This window comes from Gossypium hirsutum, chromosome A12 (genome assembly GCF_007990345.1).
Source record: "Gossypium hirsutum isolate 1008001.06 chromosome A12, Gossypium_hirsutum_v2.1, whole genome shotgun sequence".
In the NCBI taxonomy this organism is placed as follows: Eukaryota; Viridiplantae; Streptophyta; class Magnoliopsida; order Malvales; family Malvaceae; genus Gossypium; species Gossypium hirsutum.
In genome coordinates, this window is record NC_053435.1 from 101,802,004 (window position 1) to 101,813,579 (window position 11,576).

General features: G+C 36.7%; 1 long non-coding RNA gene across 1 annotated transcript; it reads right to left on the bottom strand.

The window, feature by feature from the left end:
- Positions 1-8,516: 8,516 nt before the first annotated feature.
- On the bottom strand, positions 8,517-11,234 carry LOC107946828 (uncharacterized). The gene is made up of 4 exons (XR_001697008.2): positions 11,006-11,234; positions 10,677-10,741; positions 9,057-9,137; positions 8,517-8,978 (listed from the first exon to the last, which is right to left on the bottom strand). It is a non-coding gene; the product is annotated as an uncharacterized lncRNA (long non-coding RNA).
- Positions 11,235-11,576: the final 342 nt, after the last annotated feature.

Below are 11,576 nucleotides of genomic sequence, written 5' to 3' on the forward strand. Positions count from 1 at the left end.
CCCGGGAGTGTGTACCTTTGCATCGGACAGTAACATGTAGGGCTTTAGTAGAACCTCTTCCTCCGGATGGGATTTCATCATCACTGAAGAGATAAATTGTCAGCACAATATTGTTGATTAGCCGATCAGCTTGTTTACCGAATATCGTCAGCCAATATGTTTCGTTTAGCCCTTTAATAGTGCATTCCGATGTACTTCTGAGTTTAAGATAAAGCTATACAGAAATGCGGGCTGGCTGTTTGTGTAGTTGCTCCACAACACTGTATTCACTGTGTTTCAAAAACTTCAGAACTCCTTTGCCTCCTCTTCTTTTATTGGTTCATTTACCAATGGTTCACTTCTACTGCTTTCCCTTTCCTCTGTTCTTTCTTCCAATTCTCTTCCCTGGACGACTCTGCTTGAGCGTCATATCTTTTTCCATTGCGCGTGTAAGAACCTGTTTCCTAATTTCTTTCTGCTTCTTTTCCCAAAATGGTCACATTACACCCGTAATTCCACGGCACCATTTTGTTATCCCTATAAGAGAAATTTGATGGTTTCTGGATTACAATTTTCGGTGTTACCTGAGCCCTAACCTCATTACCCTTAGGGCGTGAGATAATGACCACAGGATGATTTGGAGCCTTTGTTCCCAACTCTGTCGCGCATATACTCCTCATTTCTTTCGCATCTTCGTAAAACCTCATCTCCTTGTTATCCATCATGCTTTGAACCAAAGCCTTAATCCTTCACATTCTTGGATTTCGTGCCCTGTTTTATGGTGAAATTCACAATAATTTCCCATCTCATGCCCTTCCTCAGAATCTGAAATAACCAAACCTCTTTTCGCCATTTCTTTCCAGACCCGTTTCAATGGAGTTTTTACTTCAGCAATGTCAGTCTTGACTTCTTCTCCCGTACCTTCGCTAATCATATTCACCCCCTTATCTACGTGATTTGGTAACGGATTCTTTGCGTTCGGTGAGTCGTCAAGTTTGACAACACCTAAATTGATAAGTCCTTCTACTACCTTCTTGAAGGCAGTACAATTTTCTATCGAGTGCCCAGAAATTCCCGCATGATAATCACATTGCGCGTTCGTATCATACCATTTTGGATACGGGGGTTGTAGAGGACTCAAGTAACGAGGAGCAACAACATGTGCATCGAATAAAGTCTGATACAACTCCTTGTATGACATCGGGATTGGCGTGAATTGGGGCTTTTCAGTAGTTTGCCTGGCTCCTGACTCTTGTCTTGATGATCCCTGTTGATTAGCAACCACTTTCTTTGGTTGATTCACGGTAATTGACCTACCATAAGCATTCACATTATTCACTTCATTTTCTCTTTTCCTCGGGGGTGCCCTCCTATTATTTTCTCCTCCATCTATTTTTCCACTTTTAATGGCATGCTCAATCATTTCACCATTCATGATTATATCCGAGAAATTTTTTGAAGCACTTCCCAACATGTGAGTGATGAACGGGGCTTTCAAGTATTAATAAAGCGTCGTCATCTCTTTTTCCAAAGCGTGGTTGAACCTGAATCGCACCTCTCGCCACCTCTGCGCATATTGTCTGAAGCTTTCGTTCGATTTCTTCTCTAAATTTTGCAGAGTTATCCTGTCAGGCATCATTTCTGAGACATGATTGTATTGTCTCAAGAAAGCTGTGCTAAATCCCTCCAAGTAGCATTTTAGCTCGGCTCAGCTGATTGTACCACTTTGACGCCGCTCCCGTAAGACTTTCCTGAAAGCAATGTATTAATAATTGATCATTATTAATATGCCCCGTCATTCTTCTACAAACATAGTAATATGGGATCCTGGGCAACTAGTCCCGTTGTATTTCTCAAATTCCGGCATCTTAAATTTGTAAGGGAGCACCAAGTCCGGAACCAAGCTCAGAACTTTTGCATCTATTCCATAGCTTTCGATGCTTTCTATTGCCCTAAACTTCTCTTCTATCCATTTCCATTTCTCCTCAAATTGTTTTGGAAATTCCTCCTTCGCCTTGTCCTTTTCAACCATCTCGTCAAGATCTGGGAAGCAATATTATTCGGGCTATCACCGGGATTAAAGCCCGCTCCGGGTTAAAAATTCATTGGGATTGAAGCATCGCCTTGGAACTGCTGGGGCCTAACCGACACAGAGGGTCTCCGCGGATGCAGCTCAGTCTGTACTTGCGCATGCGGAGGCGTGAAACCTGGAGGATAAAGTGGTTCACCATTGTTTTCTTCTTCACTAACAATCACAGGACCTTTACCCTTATCTACTCCCTTCAATAATTGCGTCATCTTAGCCACCAGATCATTTTGGGACTCCTCCATCTTTTGCACCATGTCACGCTGAATCTTTTCTATTTGCTCTTTCATTTGCGCCTGCAACTGGTCTTGCATTTCTCTTTGAAGTCGCTCTAGCTTCTCCAACCTTTGGTCCATAATTTTTGTCTTAGCTCGGGTGCCGTAACTTTGTTGGTTTTCCAGGTTAACTGAAATGATTTTATTCGATTAGGTTTTTAATGGTCATTAATGCATGTGATGTGATGCAATGCATGAAAAGAATGCAAAGAAAAAGAGGCACTGATTCTAATTCAACTTCATTAGAAAACTTTACTAGATAAAGAGTTTCTTTACATAAAATAGACTACATATATGGCTTTGCCCTTACACTTAAAGCCTTAACCTTTCTAAGAAGCCAAGCTAATTCTCGGCCCCTGTCCGACTCTGACTCATACTTCAAACTTAATAGATCAGCCTGAACCGCTAGAGTTTGCAGATGATCAGCTACTTCGCGCACTTGAGTCACCGCCTCTCCCATAATATAATCTCTTTCTCCAATCTGCTCTTGAGACCGACGGAATTGTCTTTGCCACTGCTCATTACTTTCTTCCAGAAGCTCTATCCGGATTTCACTATTTTGCAATGCATTCTCTAGCCCTCCTATTTGTCTCTTCAATTCTTCAATTTTGTCTAAACTCACCCTTAATTCAACCGTAGCATTACGATTACAGTACTGGTGAAGCGATCTTTCTAGTTCAGTTATCCGGACCTTCAACTCCGTCTTATCGTCTTGGCAATCTAGTAGACTCTTTCCCAAGGCGACTTCTCGAGCCCGAGTATCCTGGAATTTCTTTTCCCATTGATTAGCTTTCGTCTTTTCCTCCTGAATTTCTTGTCGCCATTGTTCTGGCGTTTTACCCAAGCCAGCAGCTCTTACCGACCTACGCAACTTCTTGTAATCTGTCTTCAGGCTGTCCAAATCTTCTTCTGCTTTGTTCTTTCCTTTTCTCAATTTGTTGGCCTCTAATCTTTGAATGTCCACATCCAGTCCTAACTGCATTTTTTCTTCCTCTAGTTGTTCTATCTTCTTCCCCAATTCTAAACTCCTTTTTTCAAATTCTTGTTTGATGATTTCTACCTCAGAAGGCAAAACTTGTAAGTGTTCCTCTAAAGATCGAGCAGTTTCTGAATTTGACGCCGGGATGTTGTCGTTGATCCTTTGATCACGCCACTGACTATACTCGGGGGTAATTGTCGGACCCACGGCTAAGATCTTCATCCGACGAGTCTGGTTCCAGGCACTAGATATTTCCCGAACCTTCTTCTTGTAATTGTCCTCCCTATAAGAAAAATCACTATAAGCCAACCCCTGCGTTGCTGGTATGAATTGTCGTGATCTATACTGTCTTGATACGAGTAGAGGAGCATATCCGATAGCTCCCCATATCCCGAGCAGCGGAACCCAGTCAAAATCTCCACATCGGTACAATATCTCATCAGGAATTAACCAAGGAGCCCTCCATTCAATATCTTCATCCTGGAGATTTTGAAGTATCTCTATCCATTTTTCTTCTGAAATATCTTCCCGTCTTGGCGTGGCCACCAATTCTCCTAGAGGGGAGTAGCTATCGGAGAATACCCGATAAGAGACCTTTTCGACTTTCCAGAAGTGGCTGTGGAACCATGCCAATAAGAGCTGCGCGCATCCAATAAACCTTCCCTCCCCTGCTTTTCGACAGGCATTTAAGGATCTAAAAGTTTCAGCGAGTATTGCCGGAACCGGTGTAACCCCTTTACTAAGCCGATCAAACAAATCAGATACAGCCTCGTCTATGTGTCCTAAAGCTTTGGGGAAAACCACTAGTCCATAGATACCTAAAGCGAAGACATCGACCCTTTTCTTTAAGTCAAGATGTACAAGCACCAAATCTCGCAAACTTTTCCAAGGAACACATTTACTGTCGCCCTTCTGTTGGATCCGGGCAGCGACCCACTGCTCGCTCATCCCAGTGATGTTCATTAATTTCCTTAACAACGGAGGGACACAAGCAACTCTGGAATAAGCCTTGTCGACTTGAATCTTTGGGCACCGAAGCAAGGTCGTATACTCCTCCACAGTAGGCGTCAAATCTACCTTCCCAAAAGTGAAACAACTGTAGGCAGGATTCCAAAACTGAGCAAGGGCTCGGAATAAATACTTGTCCACTTTGACACTAAGCAGATAAGGTAGGTCACCGTAGTTACAATAGAACAGCTGCTTGGCCTCGACATCCCATTGATCCCAGACTTCTTTCATTTCTCGAAGGTCATTCTGGATTACACTGATACGAGTAAAATCCCACAATTCTGACACGTACCCTTCGGTAAGACTATCGCCTTTCTCCCGTTGTGTCGTTTCAGCCCATATTCGCACAGCCGCATTATCCTCTACTTTATCAACAAACCCCTTTTCCATGATAAGCTTTCTACCAAGAAACTGAACGTAAATCAACACCTCTTTTAGAATGAAGATGCCATGCAATCACAAACAAAGTAAATTAGCATTAAACACAGAATAAGATTTAAAATAAGCGACAAATGAATACAACATTCATTTAGGTAAGCACTAAAAATTTAGAGTAGCTCTACCTAGGTCGGTTCCTATGGCTCATTACATGTGGTTTGGTTCTAAAGTAGGGTACCTGAACCAGCAAATTCCTCGATCCTCACCCATTATAGGCTCATACGGACCAAGTTCGATTCAGGGGGATACATTTCCCTATGGCCATGCGGAGATGAAAATCTCACGAAGACATAGGTACGGATGTATCCCGAAAGCGATTCACTATCCCATGCGGAGGTGAAAACCTCACGAAGGCGTAGTTTCTCACTCCCACTTAAAAGGGTGTGACCAACGGTCATGCAATGCAATGTGCAGAAAGATACAAAAACTTAAACTAACACAAGCAATTATAAACCACAACGATGAAAATTGTAATAAAAGCAATGAAATGCGATGAAAGGATCGTATATTTAAACCAAGTTTTTGATTTTCGACAAAAAGACAAAAAATAATCAACTCGTGGCTCGACTCACTTATTGTCCCCAGTGGAGTCGCCAAGCTGTTGACACCATTTTTTGGATAAAAACGGGGTCGACTTGGGTTTTGAAAAAATGAAACAGGAGTCGCCACCAATCTTTTTTTATAAGGTGTGATAGGATCACCTCAAAAAGCGGTTGTTTTTAATAAACGGTTTGATTTTATTAAAACAACAAGTTTGGTCCGCGAAATTCAGAAAACGGGTTCGGGAGTCGGTTACGCACGAGGAAGGATTAGCACCCTCGATACGCCCAAAATTGGTACCTTAGTTAATTACTTAATGTCTTAATGTCGAAAATTGAAAACTTAGAAGAATTTAAAAAAAATACGATCCTTGTATTAAAACGTTGAAAATTTTTTTAGGAAAGTGGGCATATTTCACATTATTCGAGAAAGAGAATCATATCCAGTAAGTTAGAATACAATGTCTCAAATTCCCAATACGTGAATGAATGCCAGAATTTTACTTATTTAAAAGATATTTTAGCCATCTCGGGTTTAAAAATGAGTTCACGACCAGTAAGTTAGGACGTATTTCCTTTTTTAAATCCCGAGATCGTTTCGAAATTTGAGTTCGAAAAATTCGTGCATTTAGATTTATCGTAAAAATCGAAACCCAGTAAGTTAGGGTACGATCCTCTCGAATCTAAACACAAAATGCCATTTATTTAAAACAAGTTTTGACATATTGAGTAAAATGAAACACGAAGTCGTAATAAGAGAATGTGAAAACAAATTACATTGTTGATATGCATGGCAAAACCATAATAAATACAAAAGTATATAAAAAAAAATAATACAAGCAATAGCAATCAAAATAAAATAAATAAAAGAACAAACCAACAATTCACAAAATAACAAATGTATGAGCAAATAAAAATAAAATATTCTCTTAAAATAATCATGAGAACTTAAATAAATAAGTAAATAACAATATGATTAAAATTATAAAAAATATAAAAGTACATATATATAATAAAACAATGTAAATATGTACATATATGTAAGCATATAAAAGAAAATAAAAATAAAAATATGAATACGTATATGGATTTACATATATATGGATTATAAAACATAAAAATTATATAATAATAACTATAATAAGACACCTACACTTTAAACTTAAATAAGTAAACACAAACAATAATATATTAACAATAACAAACTATAATAACAGTCATAATAATATATAATTTATCAATGTTATTAATAAAATAGCTAAAAATAATAAAACAAAGGGCTAAATCGAATTTTGAGACGAAATTTGGAGCTTAAAATGCAAATAAACGAAAAAAAGGGTCCCGAGGGACCAAAAAATAATGCGCCCGAAGAATGGAGGGCTGATTGAGCAAATATTCCCAACCTTTAGCGCGCCATTTCGTTCAGGACCAAATTAGAATAGGCGCAAAAAACCGCGGGGCCAAATTTAAAAAAATAAAAGACTTTATTATAAAACCATTAAAAAGCGGAAGGGCTAAAGGTGCAATTAGCCCTTCCGTCGAAAACACGCGGATCCTCCAGGAGCGGGTCGGGTCGGTCCGATCCAAAGCAAAACGACGCCGTTTTGGGCGTTATGGAGCTGGGCCAAAACGGCGTCGTTTCACACGCCTATATATTCAAAAATTTTCCCAAAAAATTTCATTTCCTCTTTCTTTTTTCAAAAAAAAAAACCAAAACCTCTCAACCCTCCCCTTTTCTCTCTGAGCTCCGGCCAAGGGTCCGGCCGAGGGCCACCGCACCGGCCGCCGCCCTCTGGCGCCGGCGCCACCGTGTACGGCGGCGGGGAGACCAAAAGTCTCCCTTTTTCTCTCCGATGATTCTCCTCGGCCTCCTGAGCGCTCCGGCGACGTAAAGAAAAGGGTAATAAACTTCTTTTTTAATCTTTTCTTTATATTTTTGTGTAAAAAAATGAAAGAAATAGAATCGTAAAAAAAATGGCAACAGTAGAAAGGAAAAAAGGAAAACCGGTCAAAGATTAGTGTTCAACCTTTTTATTTCTCTTCTCTCTGGAAAAACAAGGGCCGAACCCCTCTTACAGTCAATAAACATGGCTTTTATAGCCAACATTACATGCTTTTTCTTTTCATTTTGGTTGCTGTTCTTTGCGTGTTTTGCAGGTGCTTTGATGGGAGTGGTTAGTGGTGGTTGCGGCGGTGGCAGGGAGTTGGTGCACTAGGGTTTCAGTCTCTGAAACCCTATTCTGATGTGGGCTTGTCCATTGGGTTCGGGTATTGGGCCGTTCGGGTTTTTGGGCTCTGGGTTAGGCTAGTTGGGTTGGTGGGTTAGTTTAATTGGTTTGGGTTTTTTTTTATTTTTTGTAATTGGGCCCTATGCTAAAATTGGGCTTGTACAATGATTATTGTTATTGTTATTTAAATTTTAATAAGATTATTTATTATCAAAAATAAATAATTTATTCATATTTAAACATAATTATTATTTAATATATTTTAATTAAAATATATAATTTAATAAAATTCTTAATAATTAGCAGAAATTTGTTTTGGTAAATTATTTTATTTAAATTTTAATAAGATTATTAATATCAATAATAAATAATTTAATCATATTTAAACATAATTATTATTAAATATATTTTAATTAAAATATATAATTTAATAAAATTCTTAATAATTAATATTCTTATATGAATTTACTCAAACCATAATATATGATACTGTAAAATATAAAATAACATAATTATTATTAAATATAATATAATTAAAATATATAATTTAATAAAATTCTTAATAATTAATATTCTTATATGAATTTACTCAAATCATAATATATGATACTATAAAATAAAATTTTAAATAATTAATATTAAATATATTTTAATTTAAATATATGATTTAATAAAATTTAAAATAATTATAACTAATAAATTATATTTTATGAATTTGTATAATTTAAAATAATAATTATTACATATAATTTAATAATAATATAAAATTTCATAAAATTCTTGATAATAAATTTTCTTATATGAATTTATACAATTTAAAATAATGCCAATGCCAACACTACCACATTTGGGTTCAAATTATACTCATAGTAAGCTCAAACTTTTATTGATGCCAATGCCAACACTACCAAAACCTTTTGGACAATTATTTCGAAGATTTAAACCAACAAAAAGAAAATCAATAAGTAATAAAACCATAGAAAATAAAAGAAAAAATTTGCCTTTGAAGCACATTCAATTGTGCACTTGGTTCTCTTTGATATCTCCATGATTTCTTCATCTTTATTCATAATATCAAACATAGGCAAACAAAACGATAATTGTAACCCCCTACCCCTACCAACATTTTATTGTAAGTATAACTAACACAGGATAACTAGTTGGCCTCTTAAAACAGTCAAAGACCAGACCCCAAACCAAACCAAACTGCTAAACAACAAAGCAGACATCATTAAAAAGACCCCATCCCCAGATTGCATCATTTTCAATTCTTAGAAATGAGGAGCATAGAGCTGGAGAACTTTCTGCTAGGACGGTCTGCTGCTAATATCATCCCACCAAGCACTCACATGCTTCCTGCTGGTTGTCATGTATTAGGGATCACTTCCAGAACCCTGTTTTCCCCTAGCAACATTTGCAAACTCACAAGCTCCAGACAACAAGGGACTGGAGATGTTACCGTTAGCATACTACACGAGTGATTGCAAATTTATGAACATTCAACTACAAAAGTCCAGAACCTACCAAAATTTCTAAGCCAATACCTCAAATCGATTTGCTGAATATTGGGGAAATTTGTTTCAGGGTAGCATTGTAGTTAGGAGACTGCGCTTGCAATAAAACAGTACAGTTGATCACATATGAGAAAGGTTAAGAGAGAAGAATGACTACTAGGCCAGTATAGAAGATTGAGAAATGTCAAACGATAATCACCAATTGTGCAAATAACTCTATAGCTAAAATGAATGCAATATGCCAAGGGGAGGATGATGATATAGAGACTTAGCCCAGGAAGGTAGAAAACTACTTTAGATGGATGCCACTACTTTGGTGATCATATATTTAATCACCTATAGCTAGATTCAGATCATCCATAATTTCAACTATCAAACCATCACATTATGCGCAGATGAAAGTGACACAGCTTAATACTAGCTTGAGAAGCTGGTTCATTCATTATTTGCAAATTACTCAGAAGTGGTTCAATAGTTTAGTTTATATATAGATACGAGTCTCCACAGCATAAACAAGAATAATACCTAAAGTTGAAATGCAAATCTTAGCACAAACTCTTGGCCAACAGATCAAGAAAACATTTAACAAAAAAGTACCTGCTTTATTAGGCAAACAAAGACGAGAAAAACACATTGCAATGTTGGAATTGAAAGGAGAAATGAAACAAACATTGAGATTTCGAAAAAGTACTTTACTCCAGAGGTGTCAAGCAAATATACCAAAAAAAATATAAGCCAGAAAGTTTAGAAGATAATACTCAAGAGGTTTATATAAAAGTTAACAAGTGGAAAAAAACAGAAGGATTAAAATCATACCTGATGCCCCTACTACTACCTCCCCAATCACAATAGCTTACAATTAGCTTTTTAAGTTGCTAAACTCCTCGCAATGCCATCTTCATTTTCTAAACATAAAAAAATTATTAACTAAGTATATGTTTTAACCCCCCTTTTTATTTTCTAAATAGCAATACATATAAAACAAATGAATTGCACCCTTTGTTTTTGCCAATTATTTCCATAAAATTCAGAATATAATGCTAACTTAAATACTATAATTCAACCATAAGACATTAATTTTTTCAGAAAATTCAAGAAAGTGAAAGCAAATAGTAAAACCATTTTGAACAATACGATTAAATAAATACTCAACACCTCCTACAACTTAGCATTTCAACTACACAAATTCACAATGTAACCTACTAATTACAACTTCGACCTACAAATTTATATTCTACAACAAACAAAAATCCCGCTTCTAATCAACTATCCTTAATGTAACATATAATGAGGAAAAAGAAAACAATATTTCAAAGATTCTATCACAGGAAAAAAAATCAAATCAAAACAGAAAATTTGAACAACATACATATAAATGGTCTTCTAAAATTGACCAAGAAAAAAGAAAACAACAACATTTTCAAACCCAATAACTTGAACCCAAAATCACCCCCCAAACAATAGTTTGCATGCAAAGAGATTATAAATAACAGTAGAAAAAACATAGATCTAGTAAAAAGAGACTCGAATTAGAAAAAAATTATAAAGAAAGAAAAATAGAACAGAGAAATCAACAGGCAAGAATGCAAATAAAGGGGAAAAAATAATAGACAAAATATGGGAATTTTACCTGACAAATGAAATCGATTCTCAGAGAAGACGATGAGTGTCTAGACACGAATGAAAAGCATCCAACTTATAATGATATTCCCGATTAGAAGTGTTTCGAAATTCGACAAAGATAAATAAAATCAAAATCAAAATCGATTCTACAGAAAAGAAAAGAAAAGAAAAACAGGGAAAAATTTGGAAGAAGAAGCAGAAATATGGAGGAAAGAAAATGGAGAAAAGAAAAGAAATGTGAGAAGAAAAGAAGCGTACCGTACCAGAAGAAGAAGTAGAAATCTGGAAAGGAAAAAATTGAGAAACGTCGGAAGAGGATGAGGGAAAAGAAATTACCTGTGCAAGGAAGCGTGGGAGAATCGGAGCGTTGAGGACGAGGGCAGAAAACGGAAGAGAAAAAAGGGAAAGACGCGGAATGGGTAATCGGCGCTGAGGGAGTGTAATGCCTATTACCCGCAGTCAATGTAATGGGGGAGTAACTGATTCGGCGCGGAATGAGAAAACAGCGAACCAAACGCGGGAATAGGTCGGTAATGTAATAGGCGCGTAATCGGGGAGTAATGGTATACCTATTACAGCGAACCAAACACGCTGTGAGTATTTTGTTTTTTTTTGGGTGTTAAGATTATCAGTAATTTTAAATAAAAATGATTGTAGTTGGAATAATAAATTCGAGTCATTCATAAAATTATTTACAAGTTTGTAAGTTGTCTGTTATTTCTATGTGATAAGTAAATTCATTTTTGACATTTTGAAAAAATGAAATTATTGTTCCATATCTCTCGTCCAAAGAGTTGCTAAAATTTTGCATTAGCATTGAGTTTTGGGTACAAGAAGTTTAGCCCCAAAATTCTTGGTCTTAGTTATAGTATTCGGTGATACCTGCAGGCCTGTTTAGAGGCCGACA